The sequence below is a fragment of the Papaver somniferum genome, chromosome 8, assembly GCF_003573695.1.
Source record: "Papaver somniferum cultivar HN1 chromosome 8, ASM357369v1, whole genome shotgun sequence".
Classification (NCBI taxonomy): Eukaryota; Viridiplantae; Streptophyta; class Magnoliopsida; order Ranunculales; family Papaveraceae; genus Papaver; species Papaver somniferum.
The window spans coordinates 102784086-102798237 of NC_039365.1; the positions used below are offsets into that span (position 1 = coordinate 102784086).

The following is a 14152-nucleotide window of genomic DNA, read 5'->3' on the forward strand; positions in this document are numbered from 1 at the left end:
GTGACACAACTTCCTGAAAAGAGCATATCATCATTTGTTCGCAGATTCCGGACACAAGTAAGTCTTATTGAACAACCTTTTTTGCAACCAGTCACTCCTCCTTCCGCGAAGGCTTTGGGACTCGATCCGATTATCAACCCAGCCGTCACTAGGAGATGTGAATGGGATGCTGGTCCATTCAAGTATTTTATCAATAGTTTAGAAGCTGTCACAGTTGAAGATAAGGAATATGGGAAAGTAATGGTGCAACACCCAAACCCATTCCAAGTTGGAGATATGGTAGTGAGAGTTGTGACTCAGCCTGCTCCGTCCGATTCCACAGAAGGGAAAGACGAGCCGTACCTAGTGGTGGAAATTAATTTGGGAGGTTACTGCAAGCTCATCAATACTAACAAGCTATAAGGCGTAGTGATACACGCCCGGTGGCTCAAACCCTTCAATACCTAAGATGTCGCGCCGCCCTCTCCTCCAAAATACCTTTTAGTGTTTTCTTTAGCAATTTCCCTTTTCATGCAATATTTGTAATTCCTCCAAAATGATTGCACTGCTTGCATTCATAATTAGGGTTTCAATTTATCAGTTAATCAAAGTATCGTTTCTCTTAAAATCAAAATTCTTACTCCTGAATGATCCCAAGGCAAAGTCTCGAGTAAACCCAAACCCTCATAAAATCATTACCTATTGATTCAAAACCAGAAAAATAAAACCACCGAAAGAGGCATCTCGTATCTTTCAAAAACACCGAAGAAGAGAATACATAAAGGAAAACAAAGGGCAAGGCGACCAAAGGAAATCATCAAGCATCCAGTACACGGTTTTGGGCAAGCGTCCTGAAGTGCAGCCTGCTTCAACAAAGAAATGACCTCTCAATCATCGTGTGCTTAGATCCCGGAAAGAAGTTTCGCCACCTGTAATTTTTCGGATTTTGAAAAATCCCTTCACCGAATCAGGAAGCAGCAAACTAGCGCACGTGGAACTCTTGGATTGCAACCACTTCTTCAGACGTGTCCAATCACGTTACACGCGCTATTAATTGGAGAAAGAGCCTCCACACCTAACAAGTACGACTCTTGGATTTCTTGTTCACGGAAGCATAACACATTTGATGTACAAGGGTAATACCAAATGGAAGTTACAGGTTCGTGGCCGAATCCTTATTTTTTATCATTACATCCCCTACTTCAAGCTATTTTTATTAGGGTTACACATAATATATGTCATCATTAAAGCGGTATCCAGTCACATGAAAAGAAAACACATCGTCACTTATGTGTATCGTCTTCCCATCGGCCCCATCGCCTTGATACAATGGGAAGAACTCATTTTCACAATAAAGGTACTAGTCGTGGCATTCGAGGAACGAATATGAGGCTCTACTGTAACTCTATCAAAGGATATTGCGACTAAAATTCCAAGGTGTTACGAGATTTATTCCAAGGATTTGGATTTCTCAGTCAGGAGATTTCATTCATCCATCCAATTGGAAACATAATATTATTAAAGCAACATGTATAAAAGATTATTATTCGATAAATCCCTGGCTCCAGTCACATAAAAAAACCCATTGAAATATCGAAAACATCTGCAAGCTAAGCTACGGAAAGATGTTCTTTTATGAAAGGAAATAACAAAGAGTTATCAACGTCAAAGCCAAGGTTAATGACGCCTCCACTGGAATCCTCCTTAGAATCCCCTGCAATGTCCTCTCCATGAGCCGAAACCGCTTCAATGTCCTCTCCAAGAGCCGAAGATGCTTCAATGTTCTCTTCAGAAGACGGTTCAATATTCTCCACAGAGGTTACTTCGACTTCTCCCTCGGAAGCTACACCGACATCCTTTTCATAAACTGCCCCAACAGCTTTTGAGGATCCGCCGGTTCATCCACATCAGAGTCGATAATTATGATGCCGTTATGAATAGGATAATCATGCTTATTCCCACCTGGAGGTTGGTTATGCTCATTTCTTCGTCGCTTCAATCGAGACGCAAATATTTCAGCCCTGACACTCGTGGGCTGAGACACTTCATCACGTTGAGACGCTTCATCACACCTCCACTTTTCCTCCATGTCAACCAAAGCCAGGAAATCTTGAACACTCCCTCGAACGATGCGAAAATGTGTGAGAGGCATTACCCTGTATGGTCCGACCAGCTTCACGAAACAGAGGATCAATTTTAGCTAATACCTCCTCGAACGCAGAAACCCTGGGTTTGTCAACTTCAAAGCTCTTCTCCGGAGAATTAGAAGAATAATCATCACCAGGAGTTCCCATCATATACTGCAGAGAAGCATTATGTTTATATCAACAACCAACGTGGTAAACACAAAAGAAAAACTACAAGAGGATATGAAGCAATACCTGGAAAGAAGATGAGTGCAACTCTATGGTGATCGGTATGAAAATAAAGGCTCAAGTGCCCCTTTTTATACTCCACAAATTAATAAGATCCTTGCAAAGAAAGGACTCTCTACCTGTCGTGTATAAAGGCTTTAGGTGCGGGATATTAACTTATCTACCTGAAGACAATTGACGTGTACTAGCAGGACTGCTTACTTTGATACTTCATTAAACGTGTCTCACTCAAAGACCGGACGACCTCTATCCTGGTAACACCTGTCTACTTTGCCTCATGAGTTTTGTCTTTATTTTTCACCATCTAGTGCTTACCCCACAACAATGTCACTGTTACGAACTAAGGAAGGGACTTAATGTTGATGGTGGTTTCTAGTTCAGGGCTAAATTTGTAAAACCATGTATTTAATGCGCTGTCGTTCTGCAAAGAGACTGATCCATTTAAAAGTAATGAGTGCCCAGGCCTCTCTACTTACACATGTATTAAGAAATTCAGTATATTTATATAAAATTTATTCTGAATGGTGCATGTAGCAACAATCCCGAAAATTCTATAAATTTTATTAATCCCTCGCCTGCATTATTCATTAATGTGTGGCTTATTGAGTATTTTTTTCTATGCTATGTTCTCCGGTTGAACCCTTAATATTGGTATGACATGACAATTAATTTTCACTCGCGGCTGAGTAGAATGATTTTCCCGAAGTATCAAGATTAAGGTCTGCATGAAAATACTCAATCATGGGACGCGCTAATTGCTCTCTGAAAACAAAGAATTTTGTGTTAACACACATAGTTTATTAAACTTGATCAATTTTGTGATAGCTCACAAGATTCAAATTTTGGCCTAATTAATTTGCAAATTTAGGCTTTTTGCGCCCTGCGCAATATCTCGAACCCTATCGGTCGAGACCGGACCTAAGCAAGCTAGGAAATTAATCCTCCATGGACTAATAGGAGCAAAATCCTACCAAAGGAAGAAAACAAGAAGTAAAAGAGGAGTTGCGGAAAACAGAAGCAACATCAAAGAGGTGCGGCCACGCCACTTGGTCGGCCAGTTCGCTCCAACAGGCGCCGCCCGTGGCTGGCCGTCCACGTCCCCATAAAATTTCTTTCTGGCCTCATTTCCTATCAACCAATCAGATTGCTTCAAACCCGCCACACGCACTTTTAAATAAAATTAGAAGTTGGTTGGTCGAAGCGCCTAATTCTTTAAGGAATCTAATCTAGACTGCCCATGTCAGTCTCAAAAAACGATCACGGACGGACATTTTGGCCACTCGATTTATCAAGCCTAGCCGCCTCCTAACGTGGACGGACAAGCGCCACTGTACACACCGGCGGGCCCAATAATGCCTTAGCCGATCGGCATCGCTCCGACTCGCAAGTGAAGCCGCTAAACATTTGCCAAAACAGTTGGTCGCGCGAGTTACAAAACCATAATTTCTATTAAGCGGGATTACATTACTGCCGCAAAACGATCTCGGTCGCGCAACTTCGCCAGCCGAATTGAACGGCCTAGATTCAATCTCGATCGACGGGCAAGGTGTGAGCTCACCAGCGGCCCGGCTATAGTGCTGGCCGGTCGAACAACTCCCTGCGCGCCGCTAGCACCCAAAACTGTTAGCCCAAAATAGGTTGCTCACACGACTTTTAAAACCTAAATTAAATCAACGCCACGACAGCCATTAACTGCCGCAAATCATCTCAACCGCCCAACTTCGCCAGACGAATTGGCAGGCCAAACTTCTATTCTAGGCGCCAAACAAGATGTGGTCGTGACCATTTGTCGCTCCTCTTCCATGAGGAACAATCGGCCAAGCCGCGACCTGCCCATGTGGCTTCTAAACGTTCGCCCAAAGATGGCTGGAAGCGCTCCTCATAAAAATCTTAAATAAATTAGCGGCAACCAATAACTACCGCAAATCATCTCAGTCATCCAACTTGGCTAACCAATTTAACCTGTCTATATTTAACTTGGACCGACTAATAGGATGTCGAAATGGCTATCAACTATCACTCTCCTATAGGGACCGACCGGCCTACCTTTGGCATGCATGAACAGCTACCAGCAGCTTCATCAAAGTGGTCGGTCACGCTCCTTTTAAGACGCTAGGTTCCGCGACCAACCAATACAGGCTCAATACAACAATGCCTCAGATTATTTTGAGTTGCTTGCTTAAAAATATGCTTTATATGCATCGAGTACATATGATATTTTATGAATATCGGCTTCACAATTAACTTAGTTATTTAACCTAATAGCGCCACGTGCCATTCTTTGAGGCAAATCTCATGACTTGGCTCGTCACACATGACCACCGCCGCCTAGCCTGCGCGTGATTGGTCAGAATAATTAGGCAAGACTCACTCAGTAACTTGGTACATATTCTCTATACTCGAGACATCAAACATGTCACAAACTTAGGGATGTTCATCAGGGTATTGGTTTGGCGGTTTACAACGTGCGGTGTGCAACACGCCCATTATGAGAAAGTGTTGGACAGTTAGTGGCAACAGAGAAGTAGCGGGTGTAAACGGACTCGTCTTCCCTCATAGTAAGACGTGTTTTTCTACATTTTTATACGACCCCACTTCTCCATCACTCAACTACTCCCACTTCCTATTAAATCAGGGTGCGTGCAACTATGACTGATATAAATAGGTTTCAACCTATTTCAACCAACACAGAGTTTTGGTTATCAACACAAGTATCCAGAAAAATACAAAGAACTGATAGCTTACATTCCGCAATCCAGTTCCATATTCTGATACAAGTCATAAAACAACCACACCTTCAGAGTTAACCATTCTGATCTCAACACCTTCTTCGCTTCCCTAACTAAGATCAACCCTTCTCCTTCATTTTGTGACCGAAGTAAGACTGGAATGATCATTTTTTGGTTTAGGCCAGGATAGTACAGATTGATCTCTCGAATCTAAAGTACTCTCGTGCAGTGCATTTTTTTAAGGTTTGACTTAGTTTCTCATCAACACACCTAAATTTACCAAAACCAGCAGAATCAGTTTTTACCCCAAAACACCAAGGAAGGTTGAAGTGATCACTAAGTGGCCTAGAACTTGTACTGTAATTTAAATCAGGAGTTTCTTAGGGGATTGCACGTAGTTGCTTAAGTTTATCCGATATTTTTCGACTATTGCAGGACCATTACATGGTTTGACGGGAGCTAAGGAAAAGTTTGGATGACAACAAACCCATGAAGATGCTTTTCAGTTACTAAAAAGGAAGATTTCATAAGCACCGGTGTTAGCATTGCCTAACTTACAGCGTACTTTCGAAGTTGAGATAAACGCTTCAAACTATGCATTTCGAGGAGTGTTGTTACAGGATGGTAAACCAGTTGAGTACCATTCAGAATTGTTCTCATGCGCTATTAAAAACTACGCACCTTATGACAAAGAATTTTATGCTTTATATCAATTTATCAAGCATTGGGGAGTGTATCTCTTAGGTAAAGAAGTAGTGGTACATTCAGATCACAAACCATTGGAGTATCTACATGCACAGACGAAGCTACAACAAGCCCGACACATGAAGTGGATGTTGTAGCGCCCCCAAAGCTAACAGATGATTAATCCAACAGATTAACTAAAATAAAGAGGCACTAAGAATCCAAATCATTTACTTAAGCATTCAATTAAGAAATCTGCAACAAAATTAACCCAAAACTAGCCCCGCTCACAAATATATATTCAAGAAACTCTTCTCAAATGGTACATATACAATAGTCATTTGGTTTTCGAATATAATATGCAACATAATAAACATAGCCGAAATAATCTAACAATCGGACTCAGCTCCTCGAAGCTTTCGCTGCGCAATTCTGATATGTCTCTGCAACTGAAAGTGGGAATGGGTGAGCACATCATCCCTAAAAAGGGTGCCCAGTAGGAATAACATTCAACTTTAAAGAAATCGTGACCAAGATTTGGAAAACAATACATGCTTTCCCGAACATTAAAAGTGACCAAGTCACTGTAACAAACAAACATGTATATGGACAAACTCCTTCTTCAAACAATGTATACTAGGGTTGTGCAATTCCGAACTCGCAAATCCACACCTAATCGTAAGTATTGATGTCGACAACTCCGAACTCGCAAAATGCCGACCAATATATCATAAAATCTCTAGGTATAAAAGTGAAGGAGCGTATCCTATATACCACAGGTGGAAATTCTTATTTCCCATAACAATTCGTAACGACAACAAAACATTACAAGTCCTTTCCAATCCATGGAAAGATTAAAAGAATCAACCGAACTATCAAAATACAAACTAAACAAAACATGGAATGCAGAGACAGTAAATACATGAGTTTGTAAAACATAAACTTTTGTAAAAGAAACAAAAATGGTTTCAAAAGAGTTAAATGTATTCCCACCTCTTTTGATGACAAGCCACGCCTACCTCGAGATCCACGATCCACTGTTTCATCCTTCGAATCGATCGTTGTTAATATAGACTAACTGTTAATCACACAAAAAGTCTAGAAACTAGCCAAAATGGCTTACACAAGAATTTTACAAGCCTAACTAATACTTCTAGGTCCATTTATTGTTCTACACCTTTCATTTAATTCTTTAACTCATCGAAGGGTTTACTAATTCAATTAGGTTGATTTTATAGTCTATTAGCTTAGTCTTATGAATGCCTACAACTTTGTAGAAGAATTCAAAGTCTAATTCGGACCATAAGAGTCCAATAACACTAATTGAGAATTCTGGCATAAAGCCCAAAACCACTAAGCCAACCCATTAAACTAAGGCCTGGTTTATCTAGTCCACTAACAATCAACGGGGTCAACAAACAGTCAACGTCAAGGTCAACTAACAGTCAAGTCAACGAGATCAGTCAAGGGTCAACTGGTCTGGTCACTGAGTCAGACCGATTCAACTCAGTCTAACAAGGTTAACTCAGTCAGATTGACAAAGTCAGAAGTACAAGGTCAAGTCAGCTAAGAACATAATCTGAGTGAGATGACTAATAGTCTAAACCATTATTAACAAAAGCAACTCAAACACTTAACTAAATAAACTTCAAATCTTAATTACAAAAGTAAACTGAGTTTACCTTGCTCTGCATTGCAGGATTTTACTAATGTCACTGCTAACAACATTAGAATCAACTTCTGCTCTACATATCACAAGCACACTCGAGTTCAGATCAACAGAACCACTAAATCCCTTACTTACACTTTTATCTCATTTCATTACAAACACCACCAATGTCAGCTGAGCATAACTCAAAATGCATATCCACCCAATCTGTATCAATCTCAATTGTATTAGCATCTCCAGAATCTTGTATTTTATCAAACCTTGACCACCAGCATCATCTCATTCACCTACGCATTCACAACAACTCAACTGTCATAATGATCCATTATCTCAGACTACCACCACAACTACACTCAACTTAATTTCCATACCCACTCTACCTGCACATTAAGACTGCGTTACTAATGCATCTACATCCTTAAATTCATTCAATACGCATTATCAACATCCCTTCAGCATAATTATCACTCCCAGCTCCTTACTGCATCCTACAACACAACAATACAGTTCTAATACTGAGTTCAGTTCGTACTTCTCGATCCACTAGTCTTTCCCCAACTGAAACTTCTCAACTCTGTTCTGTATCTAACAGCTACAAGTCTACACAAATTACAATTCTAAATCCCAAAACATTTCAACTCAAACAGCATCAACAACACTACAAACTTAACTAGATACTTCATTTATCACAATAAACTATCATAACTCAACCATTTTAGAACCACAAATCCACACAGTTCAATTCCATGCCCAACACATCTACCCCATATCTTAATTCAATTATCAACCACATATAATCAATATAACTCAATAGCTTTACCAAATTAACTCAGAACAATTACCTCAAGTAATTTCCTTCAGCATCCAACATCCCCATCACCACTACAGATTCTCTGCAACCCTAGTTTATTCATAATCACCTATATTTCCCAATTCAGGTTCAATACATAACTATAATCTTCATACCATCATACCCATCTCCAATCCATCCCTGAAAACCTCAATTTAATCTTCTAAACCTCTTTTGAGTATTATCATATGAAACCCTAATTCTTCGATTCAACACTGAGACAACTGCTAAGCTTCAATTCAACCACAACCCTTGTGATCCTTCTCTATCATCAACCTAAGTACCTTATCAATACCATACGAATTCAATTAACGAGTATTACAAGCCCTAACTGATTTATATCTTCGACTCCTAATTGTTCTCTTCCTAATTCACAGTAGCACCACCACCTTCAACATCTGTATAGCATCACTACCTGATTTTCATCAATCAATTCCCACTCACCACTCTCAGCGCTCTCTCGCGGGCGAGAACAGGAAGAAGAGAAGAAGAAAGAAACGAGAAGGAGAAAGAAGAAAGAACAAGGATAAGAGAGAAAAGAGAAAAGAGAAAAGAGAAAAGAAAAGCGATACGTGTTTATCCTCTAAATCTGGTAGATAAGGCCGACCAAATTGTTGAGACACCCACGTGCTTCGACACGTGCAGCCACCAGGGTAAAATCCAAAATTATCATTTTACCATCCATACCCATCCAAAAATATCTTCTACATCCGGTATCCGATTGACACGTTCGAGTAATCCATTGCGCATAACTTTTCGAGATCTATCTAGTGATGCTAGTTTCGTATCTAGTTCGTTGTTAGATTAATTCCTATCAATTAACGTTCGTGTTAATTTAATCGAGTTATTATCGGCTAATTCGACACTTGACCGGTCTAATAGCGTTGATGAACTTGAGGGTTCTTAAATTCTCCCCACCTTATGCATTTTCGTTCTCGAAAATCGAACGATCCTTCTGGTCTTCAAAAACTCCCCACCTTATAGAGTAAACACATCTCTTGTCTAAGCGCAAACAACATAAAACAAACCACAATCCTATATGGGTTTTCTACAACTAAAATCTAAAATTTATAGCTCTAGGTTCAACTAGACTTGATTTAGATTCTATCAAATACAGAAGTCTAAGTTTCTTAAACTAATTTCTATTTTATAAGATATCTGTCTCTAACTTCAAGGAAAAATCCTACGAATATTTCTAAGAGAACTTACATCTATTGGTTTTCTAAATTAATTTACAGTATTTTCTATGATCGGTCATCTCTGAATGCAGTTGCCCTGTCAAGGTTGGCCAAGCCCAACAATGCCTTCCTACGAACAGAGAAAACACAACCTTCATTATTCCCTAGTGCTGGATTAACTAAGTATTAATTTATAAGTATTAATTAGTCTCTAAAGTTTTATCGTAACTGGTATAAGTATGATAAATTTACTTCGTAAAATATATAGATAGCTCACATCATTTTATGTAACTTAATCATCAAAATTTATTTTATTTATTTATTTTACCAATATAGGGAATCCTTAATTCAATTTTACGTCAATTTATAATATTTCATAATTTAAACTTTACTATATAATACAATATATAAATTTTTTCCTCATATTATCTATTATAAATTTACTACCAGCCTAATTATTCGAATACTATTATCAACTGTATTATTATTCTCATTATTCTTAAGTTGATAGTCCGGTTGGTACATTGAGTCTTAATCTTGTAAGTATAATTTTACATTCACGTGAGAGTTGTTATAATAGATTTTATTTATTCATTTTGAATCTGTACACTATATCTCGTTAAATCTTGGCGTTGGTAATTTAGTATGATTTAAATTTAAGTCTGCGTAAAATTATATTATGTCGTAATAGTCTTTAGGTTTTTATAATATGTAAAGTATCCTATTAATATACGAATTTGTAATGTTTTAATTCTAATATTGCACTAAGCAAATGAACATACTTCATGTATATTTGTTTCATTTTAGAAATCTACTAAGTCATTTGTTAGACTAAAGATATTTTCGGTTCATGATTAGTAACAAGTTAGGTCTTTTATTTTATATATTTATCCTCGCTTCCTTAAATCTGGCGCCTAATATGTATTATATCAACTATCTAATTTAGACGTAAAACATATATCTCTAATTTGTAATTAGTTTAATTTACATAACTAAATCGTAAATAAGCGTTATCAATTTTTCATAATTATTTAATCATTACTATTTTTATCGTTATATATCTATAATGAAATTTTATTTAAGCTAAGTTCAATATGACACTAATGGATAAATGTTAATCATTACTTTATTAAAATTATTATTACGTTGATTATCATCTATAATTACTATTATAAATAATGTTTTTATTATAAACATTAATAATGAAATTATTATTCTAATTACTCTTACAAATAGTATTGAGTCCCAGAAATATCACTGACATTTATGTAATTATAAACTGTTGATTCTACATATGAGTCAAGGTGTTCATTAAGTTTATATGTGACTTTCAAGATTTATCAATAATCCTAATCTTACTATTTTTCTAGTATTGTATTGTGTATGTGTTCATTTTATTTAACCTAATTACTCTCTAATCTTTATTAGCCTAAGTTATTGGTGTATCCTACAATTTTTACTTCATTACATACACAAACAATCGAACAAACAAATCAACCAATCAAATAAATTCTTTAATTATTGATAGCTTTTAGTGATTAAGATTTATCTCACAACCAAACCCAGTTCTAAACTAATCAAGTTCACTACCTGGCACTGGTTATTTTTATCATTTCCCATATAAGATCTAATAGTGAGCTCTGATACCAACATTGTAGCGCCCCCCAAAGCTAGCAGATGATTAATCCAAGAGATTAGCTAAAATAAAGAGGCACTAAGAATCCAAATCATTTACTTAAGCATTCAATTAAGAAATATGCAACAAATTTAACCCAAAACTAGCCCCGCTCAGAAATATATATTCAAGAAACTCTTCTCAAATGATACATATACAATAGTCATTTGGTTTTCGAATATAATATGCAACATAATAAACATAGCCGAAATAATCTAACAATCGGACTCAACTCCTCGAAGCTTTCGCTGCACAACTCTGATCTGTCTCTGCAACTGAAAGTGGGAATGGGTGAGCACATCATCCCTCAAAAGGGTGCCCAATATGAATAACATTCAACTTTAAAGAAATCGTGAGCAAGATTTGGAAAACAATACATGCTTTCCCGAACATTAAAAGTGACCAAGTCACTGTAACAAACAAACATGTATATGGACAAACTCCTTCTTCAAACAATGTATACTAGGGTTGTGCAATTCCGAACTCGCAAATCCACACCTAATCGTAAGTATTGATGTCGACAATTCCGAACTCGCAAAATGCCGACCAATATATCATAAAATCTCTAGGTATAAAAGTGAAGGAGCGTATCCTATATACCACAGGTGGAAATTCTTATTTCCCATAACAATTCATAACGATAACAAAACATTACAAGTCCTTTCCAATCCATGGAAAGATTAAAAGAATCAACAGAACTATCAAAATACAAACTAAACAAAACATGGAATGCATAGACAATAAATACATGAGTTTGTAAAACATAAACTTTTGTAAAAGAAACAACAATGGTTTCAAAAGAGTTAAATGTATTCCCACCTCTTTTGATGACAAGCCACGCCTACCTCGAGATCCACGATCCACTGTTTCATCCTTCGAATAGATCGTTGTTAATATAGACTAACTGTTAATCACACAAGAAATCTAAGAAACTAGCCAAAATGGCTTACACAAGAATCATACAAGTCTAACTAATACTTCTAGGCCCATTTATTGTTCTACACCTTTCATTTAATTCTTTAACTCATCTAAGGGTTTACTAATTCAATTAGGTTGATTCTATAGTCTATTAGCTCAGTCTTATGAATGTCCACAACTTTGTAGAAGAAGTCAAAATCTAATTCGGACCATAAGAGTCCAATAACACTAATTGAGAATTCTGGCATAGCCCAAAACCACTAACCAACCCATTAAACTAAGGTCTGGTCTATCTGGTCCACTAACAGTCGACGTCAAGGTCAACTACCAGTCAAGGGTCAATAGGTCTGGTCATTGAATCAGACCGATTCGACTCAGTGTAACAAGGGTAACTCAGTCAGATTGACAGAGTCAGAAGTACAAGGTCAAGTCAGCTAAGAACATAATTTGAGTGAGATGACTAATAGTCTAAACCATTGGTTTAACACTTTTATTAACAAAACAAGAGCAACTCAAACACTTAACTTAAATAGACTTCAAATCTTAATTACAAAAGTAAATTGAGTTTACTTTACTCTGCATTGCAGGCTTTTACTAATGTCACTGCTAACAGAATTACAATCAGCTTCTGCTCTACATATCACAAGCACACTCGAGTTCAGATCAACACAACCACTAAATACCTTACTTACACTTGTATTTCATTTCATTACAAACACCACCAATGTCAGCTGAGCATAACTCAAAATGCATATCCACCCAATTTGTATCAATCTCAATTGTATTAGCATCTCCAGAATCTTGTATTTTATCAAACCTTGACCACCAGCATCATCTCATTCACCTATGCATTCACAACAACTCAGCTGTCACAATGATCCATTATCTCAGACTACCACCACAACTACACTCAACTTCATTTCCATACCCACTCTACCTGCACATTAAGATTGCGTTACTAATGCATCTACATCCTTAAATTCATTCAGTACGCATTATCAACATCCCTTCAGCATAATCATCACTCCCAGCTCCTTACTGCATCCTACAACACAACAATACAGTTCCAAAACTGAGTTCAGTTCGTACTTCTCGAGCCACTAGTCTTTCCCCAACTGAAACTTCTCAACTATGTTCTGTATCTAACAGCTACAAGTCTACACAAATTACAATTCTAACTCCCAAAACATTTCAACTCAAACAGCATCAACAACACTACAAACTTAACTAGATACTTCATTTATCACAATAAACTATCATAACTCAACCATTTTAGAACCACAAATCCACACAGTTCAATTCCATGCCCAACACATCTACCCCATATCTTAATTCAATTATCAACCACATATAATCAATATAACTCAATAGCTTTACCAAATTAACTCAGAACAATTACCTCAAGTAATTTCCTTCAGCATCCAACATCCCCATCACCACTACAGATTCTCTGCAACCCTAGTTTATTCATAATCACCTATATTTCCCAATTCAGGTTCAATACATAACTATAATCTTCATACCATCATACCCATCTCCAATCCATCCCTGAAAACCTCAATTTAATCTTCTAAACCTCTTTTGAGTATTATCATATGAAACCCTAATTCTTCGATTCAACACTGAGACAACTGCTAAGCTTCAATTCAACCACAATCCTTGTGATCCTTCTCTATCAGCAACCTAAGTACCCTATCAATACCATATGAATTCAATTAACGAGTATTACAAACCCTAACTGATTTATATTTTCGATTCCTAATTATTTTCTTCCTAATTCACAGTAGCACCACCAGCTTCAACATCTGTATAGCATCACTACCTGATTTTCATCAATCAATTCCCACTCACCACTCTCAGCGCTCTCTCGCAGGCGAGAACAGGAAGAAGAGAAGAAGAGAGAAACGAGAAGGAGAAGGAGAAAGGAGAAAGGAGAAAGAAGAAGGATAAGAGAGAAGAAAAGGGATACGTGTTTATCCTCTAAATCGGGTAGATAAGGCCGACCAAATTGTTGAGACACCCACGTGCTTCGACACGTGCAGCCACCAGGGTAAAATTGAAAATTACCATTTTACCATCCATACCCATCCGAAGA

At 37.5% G+C, this 14152-nt stretch overlaps 2 long non-coding RNA genes across 2 annotated transcripts; both read right to left on the minus strand.

Moving 5' to 3' along the window:
- Window positions 1-6033: 6033 nt before the first annotated feature.
- On the minus strand, window positions 6034-8836 carry LOC113302376. The gene is made up of 2 exons (XR_003336826.1): window positions 7450-8836; window positions 6034-6216 (listed from the first exon to the last, which is right to left on the minus strand). It is a non-coding gene; the product is annotated as an uncharacterized LOC113302376 (long non-coding RNA).
- Window positions 8837-12521: 3685 nt separating this feature from the next.
- Window positions 12522-14010, minus strand: LOC113302378. The gene is made up of 2 exons (XR_003336827.1): window positions 13457-14010; window positions 12522-13102 (listed from the first exon to the last, which is right to left on the minus strand). It is a non-coding gene; the product is annotated as an uncharacterized LOC113302378 (long non-coding RNA).
- Between the last annotated feature and the right edge of the window lie 142 nt (window positions 14011-14152).